General features: G+C 40.0%; 5 non-coding genes across 5 annotated transcripts; all 5 read right to left on the reverse strand.

The window, feature by feature from the left end:
* Positions 1–1263: 1263 nt before the first annotated feature.
* On the reverse strand, positions 1264–1427 carry LOC143411122 (U1 spliceosomal RNA). The gene has a single exon (XR_013092830.1). It is a non-coding gene; the product is annotated as a U1 spliceosomal RNA (small nuclear RNA).
* A 6157-nt stretch (positions 1428–7584) lies between these two features.
* Positions 7585–7748, reverse strand: LOC143411145 (U1 spliceosomal RNA). Its single transcript, XR_013092841.1, has one exon. It is a non-coding gene; the product is annotated as a U1 spliceosomal RNA (small nuclear RNA).
* Positions 7749–8867: 1119 nt separating this feature from the next.
* LOC143411134 (U1 spliceosomal RNA) lies at positions 8868–9031 on the reverse strand. The gene has a single exon (XR_013092834.1). It is a non-coding gene; the product is annotated as a U1 spliceosomal RNA (small nuclear RNA).
* A 7760-nt stretch (positions 9032–16791) lies between these two features.
* Positions 16792–16956, reverse strand: LOC143411011 (U1 spliceosomal RNA). Its single transcript, XR_013092743.1, has one exon. It is a non-coding gene; the product is annotated as a U1 spliceosomal RNA (small nuclear RNA).
* A 1173-nt stretch (positions 16957–18129) lies between these two features.
* On the reverse strand, positions 18130–18287 carry LOC143411029 (U1 spliceosomal RNA). Its single transcript, XR_013092760.1, has one exon. It is a non-coding gene; the product is annotated as a U1 spliceosomal RNA (small nuclear RNA).
* Between the last annotated feature and the right edge of the window lie 1473 nt (positions 18288–19760).

Raw genomic sequence — 19760 nt, forward strand, 5'->3', positions numbered from 1 at the left:
TTTCTGCCTCATCCTCCCAAGGCACTGGGATTACAGGTATGCACCACCACACCTGGCATAACTTTCTCTAAAAAAAGTGCTCAGAAAATAGTTTGGTCTTAAATGCATATGAACCAAAGTTTTACAGCAAGCTGTCATTCCTCTTTTTCCCACCTTCTTCCTTTTCTTTTTCCAGGTATTAGAAAAATCACATTTTAATTAAAATTTTTTTTTTCAGTTGTATATGGACTCAATGCCTTTAATTTGTTTTTATGTAATGCTAGGATCAAAACCAGTGCCTCACACTTGCTAGACAAGTGCTCTATTACTAAGCCACAACTCCAGCCCAGAAAATGGCATAGTATCATTATGACTTAGATGACTAATTGTTATGAACAAAATTGGGAGCTCTCACCACCCCCCATTCAAATGTTTTAACTTTCAATACCTTAGGTGCATGAGGCCTGGGTTTGACTTCCAACACTATAACAGATAAAATCAAGAAGGGAGTAATAGAGGCTTGCCTAGAATTCATAAGGCTTTGGGTTCAATCCTCAGCCCAGTACAGATGGGGGGGGGGGTGGAGAGTGAATAATTACAATGAGATCCTTAGGGTGGGAATGTAATTCAACAATAGTGTCTTTTTCTGTCTTGCAGTACTGAGGACAGAACCCAGGGCCTCATGAATGGCAGACAAGTGCTATACCATTGAGTCACATCTCCAGTCCCAATGACTTATGTATAAGGACAGCCCAGAGGCTAAGATCACAGTATGAAGAGGCAGCAAATATACAGTATCTCAAAAATCAAGGAGGGAGGAACCCAACTCGGTCAGTACCTTGATCTTACTTAGGCGGTTTAAAACTTCTTGAAGAGAAAATAAACATCATTGTTTAACCACTCCCATCTGCGGTACTTTGTTATGGCAGTCCCTAGCAAACAAATAACTAATAATATACGGTGTCATGTTTGAAATTAACACTTAATCATGCTAACTAAACCGTTAAGATTCACTATCATAATTACTGATAGTTTTATTTCCTCCATTTTTCTGCTTTAATCGCACAAACTGAATAAAACAAGCGCATCATCTTCGATAGGAAAGGGAAGAAAAAAATTCAGTAATAAAAAAGAAGTACTCGGGATTCAGCTAGCTAGAGGTCTTACATCCACGCTAGAAAGCTTTAATGGCATATCCACATTCTTGAACTAAAGTTATAGAAGGATATCCAAAACAGTCATCCACAACAAACAGTAAAACGTATCTATTCTTAACAAATAAACCAGGGGAAAGCGCGAACGCAGTCCCCCACTACCACAAATTATGCAGTCGAGTTTCCCACATTTGGGGAAATCGCAGGGGTCAGCACATCCGGAGTGCAATGGATAAGCCTCGCCCTGGGAAAACCACCTTCGTGATCATGGTATCTCCCCTGCCAGGTAAGTATGAGTTGTTTTCCACTTGTGCCACTTCACCCTCGTCCTTAACACACTACTTAGTCACGGTCAATCCAATTTCAAGTTCTTTAGGTGTTCTATTTCAAACTACACACTTCTTTATATGTTGCAGATCAAGCTACAATATCCGGGATATTTGCTGGAAATTTTGCCGCGAGAAAAACGATCTCGAACCAGTAATCATCGTACTCTTATCTACATATCCCCGCCTCTTGTAGTGACGTCAGTTTCTCCTTCCTGGCTTTCTTCCTTTCACAGTTTCCTTATGGATGAGTTGGCTCTAAGGAACCATCCCTCATTTGTCTCCAAAAGACTTCTGCAGATGTGGCTGAAAAGATTTAAATATTCCTTGCCTTTTCGATGTCCGCAAAAATTCTGGCATGAACAAGTCTTAGTCGTGCGCTGTTGCGCTGACCAGCTTGGGAGGCCCTGGCGAGGCGGGGTATGTAGGGATGGGAGTACAGTGGGTTGTGTCAGGTCTGAACTGCTGTTTCAGATTCTCGGTCAAACCCTCAGTATGTTTCCATTTCCAAAAATTGTAAAGTGCAAATAATTCTGCCTGCCTGCCTTACACGGTTTCTGTAAGAACTGAATGAATATAAAATGCAGCTTCTAGTCTCCCGACCCCACTCAGGCCACTCTGCTTCTGGACTGGTGACAGGTATAGCACAAGCAGAACAGCATCCAGCTTGTATTTAGGAACAAACTGGCTACTTGTCCTTTCTTCTACATTTTGCTCCAAGCAAAACAATTCTTTTTATAATTTGTAATGACTATCCTATCAAAGGCTTTAGTAGTATTTTCCTTGTAGTCTCTATAAAAAAAAAAAAAAAAGGCTTTGTTTTGTTTGGTACTTTGTGGGTGTGTTCTTTTAGTTACTACAAGTGATAAATTTCCCTTATAAGTAATTTGAAAAAGGCAGAAAAGTTTTAAAAACTAAAATCAACTACAATCCAACTACAAAGTTACCACTGTTACACTTTCTTGATGTTTTGTGATAATCCCAAAATATGCATATATTTTGCCACATGCCTGTTATTCCAGCGACTTAAGAGGCTGAGGCAAGAGGATGGAGAGTTTTGAGGTCCTGCCTCAAAAATTTAAATAAATAAATAAATAAATAAGGGTGGAGATGTGGCTCAGTAGTAGTAAAGTACACCTGGGTTTAATCCCTGGTGCCAAAAAAACAAAAACAACAGGGAAATAGATTATTAATCAAACAACAATCATATAAAAATGATTAATAACAAAAAATTAGGAGCTGGATGTGCTGGGGTTGATCCCCAGCATGGGGGAGGGAGGAAAGAAAAATTTTATTCCATGAGGTTAAGAGATGGTGTTATATCATGACTGCAATTTTGTAAAAATGTGAAGCCTTAAGGGAAATTACTGAAGGCAAACTCACTGAAATGATAACAAATGTCGCTGATTGTATACCCAGTGACAGACTAAATCCTTTCAGAAATATTATTAAGGGGTTGGGGTTGTGGCTCAGTGGTACAGTACTTGCCTAGCACGCAGGAGGCACTGGGTTCCATCCTCAGCACCACGTACAAATAAAAATAAAAAAATAAAGGTATTGTGTCCATATACAACTAAAAATATTTTAAAAAGAGAGAAATATTGTTATACTGTTTTTGCTTCCCAGTGAGACCACATCAAAATTGTTTTTTTTTGTTTTTTGTTTTTTTTGTACTAGGAATTGAACTCAGGGGCACTCAACCACCGAACCACACCCCCAGCCCTATTTTGTATTTTATTTAGAGACAGGGTCTCATTTAGTTACATAGTGCCTCACTTCTGCTGAAGCTGGCTTTCAACTCGAGATCATCCTACCCCAGCCTCCGAGCTGCTGGGATTATTTCACCACCACGCCTGGCTCTAAATTGGATTTTTAAATAGTTTTGAACACAGGGTTCGGTATCAGATAGACTGTGACTTTACCATGTTTTGCTGTCTGTACTTGATTTACCCTCTAGGGATGATAATGATTAATTATAATTATAGTGAAGATATATTCACAAATGAACATGTGTGCATAATATATGTATGTATAACAACAGAAAACAGATAGGAGAGGCGGCATTTGCCTGTAATCCCAGTGACTTTGGAAACTGAAGCAGGAGGTCAGCAAGTTCCCCGCCATCCTCAGCAACTTAGTAAGGCTCCATCATTTTTTTTTTAAAGGCCCTGTCTTAAAAACTAAAAAGGGCTGGGGCTGGATGTAATGGTGTATGCTTGTAATCCCAATAACTACGGATGCTGAGGCAAGAGGATCCCAAGCTCAAAGACAGGCTCAGCAATTTAGCAAAGCCCTCAGCAATTTAGCCAGATCCTGTCTAAAACTAAAACAATAAAATAAAAAAGGTTGGGAATGTGGCTCAGTTGATAAGCACCCCTGGGTTCAATACCCAGTACAAAAAAAAAAAAAAAAGCAGTGGGACTGGGATGTAGCTCAGTGGTAAAGAGTTCAATTTCCAGTACAAAACAAAACCCCCCAAATAAGCTAACTACTGTGACCAAAAAGAAAATAGGTCCTAAATAGGAATAGATGAAGGAACACAATTCCTCAGTACAACGTTTTTTGGAGAGTTGACATATATCTAGGGAAGGACAACACCAGCAGGCACATCTGTATTTCTCTCAGATCACTGCTGCCCAGAAATACAATAAGGGTGGCATATATACTCCAGAATTTTTTTTCCCAGTGATGAGGATTGAACCAGGACCTTATGCATGCTAGGCAAGAAATGCTACCTCTAAGCCAGACCAATACTCAGTAATTTTTAAAAGCTGAGTCTTATTTTATAAAACTTCTTAAGGTCCAGATGTGGTTTGTAATCTCAGAGACTCTGGAGGCTGAGGCAGGAGATCTCAAGTTCAAAGCTAGCCTCAGCAACTTAGTGAGGCCCTAAGAAACTCTGTGGACCCTGTCTTTAAATAAAATACAAAAAAGGGTTGGGGATATGGTTCAGTGGTTAACTACCCCTGAGTTCAATCCTTGATGCCAAAAAAACCAAAAAACAACTCCATAAGGCAGGTGTGGCTTGTCAGAAAGTCCATAATGCCAAAATAACTGAATCTATAAATGTCTATTACTAAGAAAGCATGAAAAACTCTATGGCCACTCTCTGGACCTTGAGGGGCAAACCCATCCATTCATTGCTTATGTGTTTTTGTTGTTGTTGTTTTGTTTTGTTTTTTTGACTGTGTGTTTTCATTTTTTGTACTGAGGACTGAACCCAAAGGTGCTTAACCACTGAACACACATCTCTACCCTTTTTATATTTTATTTTGAGACAAGGTCTCACTAAGTTGTTTCGGGGCCTCACTTAGTTGCTGAGGCTAGCCCTGAACTTGTGATTCTCTTGCCTCAGCCTCCCAAGTCTCTGGGATTACAGGCATGTGCCACTGTGCCTGGCTACCCATTCACTCTCAACACACTGCCCTGGGCCTATATTTCTGTCATAGGCTCTGCAATACAAATCACAGTAATTTTTTAGACATTTGCTATATACCCTCATCCAAAAAATGTGACCTAGATCACCTTACATCTATCATCTCATTATTGAATTACTTTCCTAATTTTATTCCAGAAGGCTTAATTTCATATGAGGAAAATAACATTTTGGCTGTTTTGATAGTATCCATGAATACCTGGCTGGCCACAGTTCTGAGGCCTCTATAACTATTTATTTATGTCCCCTATAGCTTTGACCTCACATGCCCTTTTTTTTGCCAAGGAATTCTTTCTGATGACCTTATACCTACTCCATATTTTCTCTATTCGCCAAGCATTCTTGAAATTCTGAGTGCTGCTAATGAAAATCATCTGCCTTTGAGTCATTACTTATATGAGGTGCATACTTCTCATTTACTCATAGCCATTTAAACTTCTAAAATGCCAGTCAGTAGTATGAGCAATAGGGATGTTATGAGGAATAATGCAGAGATAGTCCTCCTGTAATAAATATGATCACCATCTATAAGGCAAGTGGACTTGCCAGAGCTGCATTAGAATAACAGATTCATTTAGGACTTTTTGTTTGTTTGGTACTGATGATAGAACCCAGGGGGAGTTTACCACTGAACTACATCCCCAGACCTTTTTACTTTTAGACAGGGTCTCACTAATTACTGAGGCTGTCCTTGAACTTGCAATCCTAATTCTTCAGCCTCCTGAGTCATTGGATTACAGGCATGCATCACTGCACTCAGCGCACAGTCTATCTTGTGATTTCGTTGATGAAAAGATGAATATATCCTATTATTACGTATAAAATATTTTCTTCTACCTAAAAATTATTTTCTGAGTTTTTTTTTTTAAAGAGAGAGTGAGAGAGGGAGGGAGGGAGAGAGAGAGAGAGAGAGAGAGAGAGAGAGAGAGGGAGAGAGAGAGAGAATTTTCTATATTTATTTATTTTTTTTTTTTTAGTTCTCGGCGGACACAACATCTTTGTTTTTTGTATGTGGTGCTGAGGATCGAACCCGGGCCCCACGCATGCCAGGCGAGCGCGTTACCGCTTGAGCCACATCCCCAGCCCAACTTTTCTGAGTTTTTAAAAATTATTTTTAGCTGTAGATGGACACAATACCTTTACTTTGCTTATTTATGTGGTGCTGGGGATCAAACCCAATGCCTCTCATATGCTAGGGAAGTGCTCTTCCAATGAGCCACAACAACAGCCCTCTTTTCTGATTAGAAACCCCTAGGCTTATGGTATCTAATGGATAAACCCTCCCTAGATTCGGTAGGAATCCAGATGGATCCCAGGTAGCTTCACAAGAGGAACAGTTCAAATACACTTTTTCCAGGTAGATGAAGGGCAGGGCATTCCAGCAAAACCAAGCCTGTGAATTTACAGAAGTAACACAAGGTTTTCTTTCTGCAGTATAAAAAGGTGGCAATAATGGCGCAGTGGCCCATGCCTATAAATACAACAACACAGAAGGCTGAGTCAAGAGGATTGCAAGTTTTAGGCGGGCCTAAGCAATTTAGTAAGACCCTGTCTCAAAATAAAAGGGGTGGGGGGTGTAGCTCATAGGTAAATCATCCCTGTACCAGAAACAAAACAAAAATCCAGCCAGATAAAGTTATTAAAAAAAAAAAAAAAAAAAAAAAAAACTTGTCCACTAGAATATGTGGCCAATATCTAACACTTTTACTACTGGCAATTGAACCCAGAACTTCATACATGATACGTAAGGACCCTAGCCAGGGACAGTAGCCCTGACTGTAATCCCAGCTACTGGGGAGGCTGAATCTGAAAGATCCCAAGTTCAAAGCCAGTCTCAGCAATTTAGCAAAGACACTCTAAAAATAAAAAAGGCTTTGGGATATGTCTCAGTGGTTATGCACCCCTGGGTTCAATTCCCAGTACACAAAAAATAAAATAAATAAATGCATTTTGAGGCAGGGTTTCTAAACTTCCCAGTCTGGCCTAAAAATTGTGGTCTTCCTAGCCCCATCAAAATGAAGTGAGGGGGGCTGGGGATGTGGCTCAAGCAATAGCTTGCTTGCCTGGCATGCATGCAACCCGGGTTCGATCCTCAGCACCACATACAAACAAAGATGTTGTGTCCGCCAAAAAATAAATATTAAAAAATTCTCTTTCTCTCTCTCTTAAAAAAAAAAAAAAATGAAGTGAGGGGCTAGGATTAAAACTCAGTGGTAGAGTGATTGCCTAGCATTTGTGAGGCCCTCGGTTCATTCCTTAGTACCACATGAAAAGAAATAAAGATATGTGTCCACCTACAACTAAAATAAACTTTAAATTTTGTAAAGTGATCAAATTTTTAAACCTGAAATTAATTTTAACACTACATCATCTCAATGTATACCAAGTGAGGGGAAAAAAAAAAAAAACCAGAAAACTGACCCAAACACTATTTACATTGTATGAAAAAAGTTACTAAATTCATCTGCAATAGATGCAAATGAACATGGGCCTGTAATAAGTAGTACACCACTCTCATTAGGTTGCTGATGGACCTTTATTTATATGCGGTGGTGATACTCAGACTCTGGGTTTCTCCCAGCATCCAAAGAAACAGCCCTGTAATACTGCATTCTTAAAAAATGAAAAAGAGAGACCACATATGCAAGAAAACACAACCTAAATTCTATACTTTGAGAACCGGAAATATCAGGGGAAAGCGCGAACGCAGTCCCCCACTACCACAAATTATGCAGTCGAGTTTCCCGCATTTGGGGAAATCGCAGGGGTCAGCACATCCGGAGTGCAATGGATAAGCCTCGCCCTGGGAAAACCACCTTCGTGATCATGGTATCTCCCTTGCCAGGTAAGTATGAGTTGAAACTATCCCTGACACTCCCCACTGCTTTGCACACCACTGTACGATTCGGGTCAATACTGAATAGGCTCTAGTTGGGTTGTATCTACACACTGAAATCCCCACATTTGGATCTGCTCACGTTGACGCTGCATTTCTTTATTATTGCTGATAGAAATGATATGATAGAAAGATGATTTCCAGGGATTCCGCTTCCAAAATGCACCGAATCTCTAATCTACATACTCCGCCTCTTGGCTTTACGTCACGCGCTGGCCGGGTTGGTGATCGCGAAAAATTGCGTTGCTTTTGGTCAACCGCTGCACAACATTCTGGGCCAGCTTCCAAACATCAGTTCCTCCTGTTTGCATTGTCCTAAATGACACCTATCGGGCTATTTTTCTGACCAGAAATCCATCTCTCTCCTAAACTTTTGGCGTAGTCGAAAGCCTTCCGATCTCCCTGTGAGGACAGGCCACCCTGAGCAAAAGAACGTCAAGGACCCAACTTTATACTGAGATATGGACGTTCTACACCACTCCAACATCACTTCCTCCTATTTTAATAGGGAGCACACACCATGCTAGCGGGATATATGGCAAGAGTAGGAGCATTATGGTGTTGTTTGGGGGTCCTGGGCCCCATACTTTAGGCGCGTGCTCTATCATTGCACTGATATCCCAGGCTGGAACGGGAGTTTTGGAATCCAAGATCTGTTCAGCAAAATCCAATGTTCACACTGCATTCCTCTATTTAAAAATCTTTTTTATACCGCCTGCCTTCCAAATAAGCTTCTAACCTCTGAACCTGCTCCTCGCCTTGTAAATAAGAATTACTGATACTGAAGTTCTTCCAAGACTTAAACCACATTTCCTACACTATAACATGAATCAAGCAACCCAATGAAAACTCCAAAGTAAACTTTAAAAACCCCACTAATAGCCATTTAAGAAAGTCCTTCCAGCTTCCAAGGAATAAGAATCGGAAGCACCACGAGTACACAGTAGAGAAACCAACTCACAAAAAAGTAAAAAAACAAAAAACTGATCTTCAAGAGAAAAAAACTATATCAGCCTGAATAACCTAGGAAACTCAACCAATGAAAAAGCATGGTTCTGACTTTGAACAAACAAATACAGGGGAGAGCGCGAACGCAGTCCCCCACTACCACAAATTATGCAGTCGAGTTTCCCGCATTTGGGGAAATCGCAGGGGTCAGCACATCCGGAGTGCAATGGATAAGCCTCGCCCTGGGAAAACCACCTTCATGATCATGGTATCTCCCCTGCCAGGTAAGTATGAATTGACGAGGCTGAAGCCTTCACAGCCAGGTGTACACTGCACTAAACACGTAGGGTCGTAACATAAGCGTTCACCTTAAAGCTCCATATCATGACACAAATGACCTCCAAACACTTTCCGAAACTAGCAGTCTCGGAAATTCCCCAAACTACACTCCAAGAAACAACAAACATATAAGAAACTTTTCCCAGTTTGCACCGGATGTTCATCTACATATTACCCGCCTCTGTGGATGATGTCAGACGGGCAGGGAACTTAAATCCCTCACTCGGAATGTATGCTTCCGAAAAAAAAAAGCAGGCCTACTAGCATATGATAACTTCTCCTGTTTCGTCTTCTTTCCTGCTAGAACACAATGAGCATTTTTTCCTTTTTTTAATTCTTCTTTCTTCTTCCCCCTCCCCCTCCCCTATACCAAGGGACTGGCAATTGAACACAGGGGCATTCAACCAGAGCTATATCCACATCCCTATTTACTATTTTAAGACAGGGTCTCACTATAGTTCCCAGGTTGGCCTCAAACTTGTGATCCTCCTGCCTTGGCCTCCTGCATAGCTGGGACTACAGGTGTGCAGCACCGAACCTTGCCACATTCTCTTTCATGAGCAGAAATATGAATCATAAAAAATCAGTAAATGATAGAAGTGGCCCATTTTACTCATTCATTGAACAAGCATGTGCTACATTTCTATTATTGAGGATATTAAGAATGAAAGTTAATTCCTGCTTCTAAAGAACACAGAGGCCCTGCCAAGCATGGTGGAGCATGCCTGTAATCCCAGCAACTCCAGAAGTTGAGGCAAAAGGATCACAAGTTCAAAGCCAGCCTCAGTAACTTAGTAAGTTGTCTCAAAATAAACTTTGGGGGCTGGATTTGTGGTTCAGTGGTAGAGAGCTTGCCTAGTATGTGTGAGACACTGGGTTCAATTCTCAGCATCACATATAAATAAAGGTCCGTCAAAAAGTAATAAAATATTTAAAATAAATAAATAAATAGGTCTGGGGATGTGCTCAGTGGTTAAGCACCCCTGGGTTCAATCCCTGGTGCCAAAAAGCAAAACAAACAAACAAACAACAGCAACAAAATAACAAATAAGAGCTATGGAAAAGAAGTCAAATTAAAGTGAGAAATGCTGGGGCTAGGGATGTGGCTCAAGCGGTAGCGCTCTCGCCTGGAATGCATGCGGCCCAGGTTCCATCCTCAGCACCACATACAAACAAAGATGTTGTGCCCGCCGATAACTAAAAAATAAATATTAAAATTCTCTCTCTCTCTCTTTAAAAAAAAAAAGTGAGAAATGCTGTGAAACTTTCTTTAAACTTTTTCCTATAACCCTCATTTCTAGTCAGAATTCCTAGTTGCTCTCACTAGCTTACAATGGTTCCTTGAGGCAAAAGATCTCTGCCCAAACATGACACAGCTTCTCACACAATGGCTCATTACTGGCAAGAGTTTACTTCTTCAGCACTTTATTTCAGCAACATCAGAGAAGGCTCCCTAGAAGCCCTTTTTTTTTTTTTTTCTCCAGTACCAGGGATGGAACCCATGACTCTGCACAGGCAAGCACTCTACCACTAAGTAATATCCCCTGCACCTAGAAAGGATGACATATGAAATACATCCTAAGGAGTGGGAAAAGACAGCATAATACTATTTATGAAAGGAAAACAAAAGTTCTGGAAAGAATAAAAGGATAACTGGGATTTGGGTGGGAGATTAAGGGAATATTATGTGTGTTATTTATCTATGTTTATTTATGTATAATTAAATGTTATTTTGGCTTTGGGGGTTTTATTTGTTTATTTTTGGTTTTGGTATTAGGGATAGAACCCAGGGTCTCTTAACCACTGAGCCACATCCCTAGTGCTTTGTATTTTTTATTTTAAGACAGGGTCCCGATAAATTGCTTAGGGCCTCACTACATTACTGAGGCTGGTATTTGATATTTTAATTTTGTAATATGCTGCATTTGCTGGTGATATTTTATACCAGTAAAGCAACAGCTTTGCAGCAAAATAGGAAAAATATATTCAACTTATTCATAAACAATATTTTGAACTGGGCCCCAAAATTATATAGTTGAGGAAGAAGAGATAATGATGCATTTTGGACATAAGGAGTAGAGAAGTTCAAACATTCCTCCTGAAGGTTCAACATTTGATGCTGCTGAAATAAAGTGCTGTAACAAATTTATTTGCTTATAGTTTTCCATGACACAGGAGCCTTCATATCAAAGACCCAAAGATCCAGGGTGAAATATCCATTTTTATACTTAGGATTCCATAAATATGGAGAGCCATGTAGAAATATATTTGGACAAAAAGCATAAGGGAACTCAGATTCTTCTTGGCCTCTTTATGCAGCTTTATTTTGAAACTGGGTCTTGCTAAACTGTTTAGGGCTTGCTAGGCTGGCCAACTTGTGATCCTCCTGCCTCAGTAGTGGGATTATAGGCATGCACCACTGAATCTGCTCCTTCCCTCTATGGAGCAGGACCCTTTCTAGAATGAGGGCCTTATGATCTACAGTTGAACAAGACAAGATAGAAAATCTATTTATAGCCAACTTTTTTTGTGTGTGTGTCGTAGAGATTGAACTCAACCAATGAGCCATATCTCCAGCCCTATTTTGTGATTTTATTTACAGACAGGGTCTCCCTGAGTTGCTTAGCACCTCACTAAGTTGCTGAGGCTGGCTTTGAATTCACAATACTCCTGCCTCAGCCTCCCAGCCACTGGGATTTCAGGTGTGTGCCAATGTGTCCAGCTTATAGCCAACTTTTTGTGTGTGCGTGGTACCAGGGATTGAACCCAGGGGCACTTTACCACTGAACTATATCCCCACCCCTTTTTAATTTTAATTAATTTTTTTGAAATAGGGATTGAACCCAGGGGTACTCAAAACCACTATGCCACATCCCCAACTCCCCGCCTTGTAATTTGAGACAGGGTCTTACTAAGTTGCTTAGGGTCTCACTAAATTGTTGAAGCTGGCTTTGAACTTGCAATCCTTCTGTCTCAGCCTCCTGAGCCACTAGAATTACAGGCATGCATCACTGAGCCTGAAGGGTATTTTTTAATATTTTATTTTTTAGTTGTAGATGGACACAATATCTTTATTTTATTTTTATGTGGTGCTGAGGATCGAACCCAGGGCCTCGCACATGCTAGATGAGTGCTCTACCGCTGAGCCACAACCCCAGCTCTGATATATATATATATATATATATATATATATATATATACTTTTTTTTTTTTTAATTGATTTAGGGTCTTGCTAAGTTGCCCAGGCTGGCCTTGAATTTCTGATTCTCCTGTCTCAGCTTCCAGAGTCTTTGAAATTATAGGCATATGGCAAACTCTTTCATAGAAAGGCAGGGAAAAGTAGAGTAATATTTTTAGGATTTACTTCTAGCTTTGGGGTAAAGGGCAAAAAGGGATTATTTTTCCCTCCGGGTATTGGTGATGGAACAATTCCATGCACTCTCTACCACTGAGCTATATCCCCAAGTCCTTTTTATTTTGAGACAGGGTCTCCACACTATATTGTTTAGGCCAGAGTCCACCTTGCAATCCTCCTGCTTCATCCTCCCAAGTTGCTGGGATTATAGGCAGGCCCTACTATACCCAGCTCAACTAATAAAGTCTATGCAAATATTCCAAAATCCAAAAATCTTCAAAATCTCAAACATTTATGGTCCCAAACATTTCAGATAAGGACATTCAACTTGTAAAATATGGAATCTGCTTTAAAATAATCAGGGTGGGTGGGTTTAGAGTATTCAGGGTAGATGAAACAAGTTAGGACTTGAATTAGTCATTGCTGAAGCTGGTATAGTTAAATGGGAATGCCTGAAGTTATTTTGTTTACATTAGAAATTTTTCATAATATAAAGTTTTTTTAAATATATTTTTTTTAGTTGTCAATGGACCTTTATTTAACTTATTTATATGTGGTGCTGAGACTTGAACCCAGTGCCTCACACATTCTTGGCAAGTGCTCTAGCACTGAGCCACAACCCTAGCCCCTCCATAATATAAAGTTTTAAAAAATAATTTAAAAAAAGTTCAAGGAGGATCCCCACTTCCTCTCATGATTCTGACTGCCTTTATAGGTTGATACCCCAGCTTCACCTTGAATGGGGATGGAAAGGAAGAGTAAGGAAGGAGTGCACTTTGGATTCTGTTTTTCCTTTCTTTTTTAAAAAAATCTTTATTTTTGTTTTTATTTTTATGTGGTGCTGAGGATCAAACCCAATGTCCCACATGTGCAAGGCAAAAACGCTGCCACTGAGCCACAACCCCGCCCTGGATTCTGTTTTTCAACAGGTGAAAAAATATTAAAGGAGAAATAGAAATCAGATTTAGAGGTCATCTTTTTCTCCTTTCTTTCATCTCCTCTCTCAAATACAATTAACCAGCAAGTCTTGTTTTTTTTTTCCTTAAAAATATATTCAGAATCTAATCCCTTTTTACAATTCCAGTGCTACCAATCTGGACAAGCCTTTCTCAACCCCTGCCCAGATTACTGTAGCCTCCTATCTCCTTTCATCCTTGCTATCCCAGTCTATTAACACAGCATTCAGGGATCCTGATAAAACCTATTTCTGTTGGCATCACTATTCTGTTCAAAACCCCCAATACTAATCTCACACAAACTATGAGGAAACAAAAGATGAGGGATGTTTCCCCATTTATTCTATCATTTATTTATTTATTGGTACCAGGGATTGAAACCAGGGGTGCTTACCCACTGAGCCACATACCAGCCCATTAATTTTATTTTCATTTTTGAGATAGGATCTCTCTAAATTGCTGAGACTGGCTTTGAACTTTCAGTCCTCCTGCCTTAGACTCCCAAGCTGCTGGATTTACAGGCATGGGTCACCATGCCCAGCCCCCCACTTATTTTTTGAAGCCAGCATTACTCTGATATCTAAATTGATAGGACACTTTAAAGAAAACTACAGACCATTGTCTCTCATGGACAAAGACACAAAATTCCTCTAAAAAAAGAGACACTATATCCAGCAATATGCAAAAGAGTAGCATATCATGATCTTTTTAGATTTATCCCAGGGATTTGAAGTTGGTTTAAGATCAGAAAATAAATCTAAGTAATTCAACATATCAACAAATCAAGAAGAAAGGTATGCAACAAGACAAAAATTCATTATCCATTTAGGATAATCTCACCACAGTAATTAGCTTCATAAACAACATCTATGAAAATCCTACAGTTAACATCCTTCATGGTAGTTATTGAAATGTTTTTTTCTGCAGTTAAGAATGAAACAACCATGTCAACTTTAACCACTATCATTCAACATTTACTGGAGATGCTGGCTAGTGCAATAAGGAAAGCAAAAGAAAAGCCAGTTTGGAACTGAGCACAGTGGAGCATCCCTGTAAATCCAGTGCATATGGGAGACAAAGGCAGGAGGATCACAGGTTCCAGGCCAGCCTCAGCAACTCAGCAAGGCTCTAAGCAACTTAGCAAGACTGTCTCAAAATAAAAAATAAAAGGGTGGAGATGTTGCTCAGTGATAGAATACCTCTGGATTTAACTCCCACTACAAAAAAAAATTATATATATATATATAAAATATATATATATATATATATATTATATATATATAGAAAGTAGAACATAGGGGAAGTGAATTTTTAAAAAATTATGTTACCTGGGCTGGGGCTATAGCTCAGTTGATGAGTGCTTGCCTTGAATGCACAAGGCCCTGGCTGGGTTCTAATCCCCAGCAACACACACACACAATTATGTTGCCTTAGTGTGGGAAGCCGTTCTTGTATGTGATTGAGCTACCTCCCTGGCTGGGTGTGAGGCGCTTTAGACAAGCTGTGTCAGAGCCTTCCCCACCCTACCCCAGGTGCGAGGGCTTGTCCATGTGGGGGTGTGACTGACCACTGACCTGAAAACCAATCACTGGCCCTGACCTTGGAATGTTGTCCCCCTTGACCTTCACTGGATGGAATTTTCCCCTGAATTTTTTGTTCCCCAATAAAAGCTCACTCTCTGGCGTGCTTCTCTCTCTCTCTTGCTGGTCTCTTGTGTAATACCTGATACCGCATCAGGTGGCTAGAGGCAGGAGCTGGGAGGAGCCGTCTCTGAGCTGGGCAAGAAAATGGTAATTTGAGAGTTGTGTGTCTTTAATTTGAACTCACTAGTTAATTTCTATGTTTCGAACCTCGTATGAAGCTAGCGTGCTGGTCACGCAATTGACCTTAGCATACATTTTGAATATAAATTTAACTTTCTCAAATAAGAAGCAGGCTTTAGTTGCTCTTGATATAATTTCTAGTTCTATACCTCCTCCCAGTTCCTTGATGTAGTCTATCCAGATATCTATCTTATACATTTTCCTCCTGGTGACATTTCTCAATGGGACATCTAGGTACAGCCTACTTGACTGTCTCCAATGACTCTCACAGTAATATAACTTCCTGAAGTTCATGCCTGCTTACTTTATTTATTTATGGGTGCCGGAAAATGAACTCAGGGACACTCGACCACTGAGCTACATCCCCAGCCCTATTCTGTATTTTATTTACAGATAGCGTCTCACTGAGTTGCTTGGTACCTCACTAAGTTGCTGAGGCTGACTTTGCCTCAGCCTCCCAAGCTGCTGGTATTAGAGGCATGTGCCATAGCGCCCAGCATGCCTTCTTACTTTAAACCTACCAATTAGCATCTCTATACGAAAGCTGCCTTGAACCCCAATAATAGCTTTGGTCTGTGGGTCCCTCTTTTCTCTTCCTCCTCCACTGACCCACTTCTGTGTGGTCTCAGGCATGCCCTGGTCTCCCTGGGCTTGTGAGTAATAGAATCTTTTTTTTTTTTTTCCTTTAAAAATGTCTTTAGTTGTAGACGGACACAATACCTTTATTTATTTTTATGTGGTGCTGAGGATTGAACTCAGTGTCTAACATGTGTTAGGCAAGTGCTCTACCACCAGTCCAGTAATACAATCTTTATTTCCATCTTGTATCTCTCTTAACCATTAAATCCCCATCTCAAAGAGCCTAAATTAAAACTATATGAGGGGCTGATGGTTGTGGCTCAGTGGCAGAGCGTTTTCTTAACATGTGTGAGGTACTTAGTTCGATCCCCGGCACCACACACACACAAAAAAGGTATTGTGTCCATTTACAACTAAAAAAAAAATATTTTATATATATATATATATATATATATATATATATATATACACATACATATATAATAACATATATATGCTATATATATGGTCATAACTGAACTTGGGCTGTGGCTATAGCTCAGCACTAGAGTGCTTGCCCAGCATGTGTGAGGCACTGGGTTAAACCCTCAGCACCACATAAAAATCAATATATAAGTAAAGTTATTTTAAGAAAATTCACAACTGAATTTAGTAATCATAGGAAACAACCTTAATTAGTGCAAATCAATTTTACTTCTATATTTGGGCAAAAAGCACTTGAGAAAAACAAACACCCCTTGGAAAACAAAATTTCAAATAGTTACTTAAAGGGCCTCCAAAATAGTTACTGCATTATTATAGAACTGTACTAACAAAAAAAATACTAAACTGCATTATTTTAGAACTGTACTAACAAAAAAAATACTAAAATCTTTGTTCAGGGGCGTTTGCTGCCAGGCCCTAGTCAAGAACACAGAACCTACCAAACACATGAGAAATAAACAGTTTGTAAGGACTACTTAAAAGTACTACAAGTCTCACATTGAACCAACAACAAATGCAGGGGAAAGCGCGAACGCAGTCCCCCACTACCACAAATTATGCAGTCGAGTTTCCCGCATTTGGGGAAATCGCAGGGGTCAGCACATACCGGAGTGCAATGGATGAGCCTCACCCTGGGAAAACCACCTTCATGATCATGGTATCTCCCCTGCCAGGTAAGTATGAGAGGGGATGGTTGCCAGGCATCATACCCTTAGACTCCAGACACTTTTCGCACAGGGTCACTATCTTTGCCCAAACTTTAGCCCATCACTTTCAATATAACGACTTCTCCAAATTGTAGGAACCAAACAATAACAGTTTGATTACTTTATTTATTTACAAAAAACTAAAAAATGTATATAGATGAACAAGTCCAGAAGGCACTGCGGTCATCTACATATACCAAGCCCCTTTTGATGACGTCAAAACTTCTGACAAATCTGAGGCTTTTGTTGATGTGGTAGGCAAAATGACAGCCCACAAAAATGTCCAAAACCTAATCCCTGGAACCTGTAAATGTTACTTTCCACCTAAAGGGTACTGCTGATGTAAGGATTTGAGATACAATGATTATCAGGTGTGCCTAAAATAATGACATAATTTGCATAAAGATGTAAGAGCAGTGGAGCATGCCTGTAATTCCTGGGCGCTCAGGAGGATGAGGCAGGAGGATTGCAAATTCAAGGCCAGTCTGGCAGTTCAGTAAGAATTTATCACAAAACAAAACAACAAAAAAGTGGGCTGAGGACTTAGCTCAATTTTAGGGTGTTTTGTTTTGCTTTATTCTTCTCCAGTACAGAAAATCGAACTCAGGGTTCAGTATTACAAAAGAAAAACAATGCTGAATTGTGGGGCAGTTTGGAAATTGGGATGAAAGTAGCACAAAACTAAGAAATGTAGCATGTGCCTTGCCTCAGCAACGGCAAGGTGCTAAGCAACTCTGTGAGACTATGTCTCCAAATAAAATACAAAATAGGGGACTGGGGCTGTAGCTCAGTGGTAGAGCGCCTGCCCCTCACATATGAGGCCCTAGGTTCCATCCTTAGCACCACACAAAGATGACGAAAATAAAGGTATTGTGTCCGTCTACAACTACAAAAGATGACGAAAATAAAGGTATTGTGTCCGTCTACAACTACAAAAAAATAATAATTATTATTCGTGCTATCCCCATATTCCTGCTACTTCATAAACTATAACTCCAGGAGAAAATAGCTGTATTAAATTAACCTAAACCACTGCTAATAACAAGAAAAAATAATACAAACACATAAAAAACTGTAAGTGTTCATAAATACTATGTCTGGCCTGAAAAAGGCTGCAATCAGAAATTTATTATTTGAACAAATCAAGTCAGGGGAAAGTATGAAAGCAATCCCCCACTACCACAAATTATGCAGTTGAGTTTCTCACATTTGGGGAAATCACAGGAGTTAGCACATCCAAAGTGCAATGGATGAGCCTCACGTGGGAAAACCACCTTTGTGATCATGGTATCGAAGCCAGAATTAGACAGGTAGTCAGTGTAGATAGGTAAATCGAGTCAGGTTGGATCAAGGAGGCCAATTTTGAATGAGTCTGGGAAGTTGCAGATAAGGGACCGCTGAGGGATCTTATCAAGAACCTGCTCTTGCTCCAACCTGTTGCCAAAGTAACCTGTCTCAGGAATTTCCCTCCCTACAGGGAGATATAGGTTATTAATGTGTCCTTGGCTACTCCACCCTGCCTTTCCCCCTTCAACCCACCTGTTTCCCACCTTTTGGCCTTCCCACAGAGCATTACTGGGCCTAGTCACCTATGCAGGAAGGAGAAAGGGGGAAAGGCAGGAGAACAAAGGAATCCTAGGACATATGAAAAGGGCAGAATACCTCACTTCTGGGGATACTAGGATACCCCCTCTTCTCCCTCCCTGGAGAAGTCTATACTACCCCTTTTTAAATAAACCCGGTTTTTATGCTTGCTTCCGCGTGCTTCTCTACTGTTCAAACTTCAACATTTGGGGAATCAGGACTTGTCACCAGTAACCTGCAGCATCAGCATCTCACCTACCAGATAAGAAAGAAGCCTGACAATCCCATAATTCCAAAATGAAAAGATTCCAAAATGTAGTAACCACGCAGCAAATATTGTGCATCTGGATATGGCAACATCTTGGAAAATACAGGCCTGTGGTAAGAATGACCTGCAGTCATTGTGCTTATTTACATAATCCACACCTCTTTCACTGATCTCATTCATTCAGCACAACTTTTGTAGTATGCTTGGTGATGCTACTGAAATAAAATGTAAAGGTAAATATACTCTACAGATCAAAAGCTAAACAACATACACTAGCTCCTATCCTCAAAGGTTATGATGCTGGTCACTGTGATTTGTGGTACAGTTCAAAAAGCTGTTATGTAACATGAATGAGCAGGTCTGAAAAGATGAAATTTGGTTAAACAACATTTGAAAGACTTGGGGTATAGTTTATTGGTAAAGTGCTTGCCTAGCCCATCTGAGGCCCTGGGTTAAATTCCCAACCCTATGAGGGAAAAATAAAAATAGAAAGTTAAAAAAATACATTAGAAAACCCAGTGAACATATTGTAAAAAGTTGGTTTAGTTCAAAGCACCAAGCATAAGTGCAAAATGCTTTCTTTCAAACATACAGCAAGTCATCATTGTTACTTGAAAGACCCGTTATACAAGTGATAATATTTTTAGGAAGTTTTTTTTAATGGCAGAGTGGCCCTTTTTTAAAAAAATATACTTTTGTTTATTTTTATGTGGTGCTGAAGATTGAACCCAGTGCCTCATATATGCTAGGCAAGCACTGTACCACTGAGCTACAACCCCAGCCCACAAATGCTAATTTTGAAAAGAAGCAAACTAGGAAAATGTTCCTAGTCCCTAATTCTAAATCTGGAGTGTGATAGATGACCCTCACCTCCATGATCACTGTCTTCCCTCTCAAGCAGGAATGAGTTATATTTCCATGTATCCT

This window comes from Callospermophilus lateralis, chromosome 11, assembly GCF_048772815.1.
Source record: "Callospermophilus lateralis isolate mCalLat2 chromosome 11, mCalLat2.hap1, whole genome shotgun sequence".
Taxonomy (NCBI): domain Eukaryota; kingdom Metazoa; phylum Chordata; class Mammalia; order Rodentia; family Sciuridae; genus Callospermophilus; species Callospermophilus lateralis.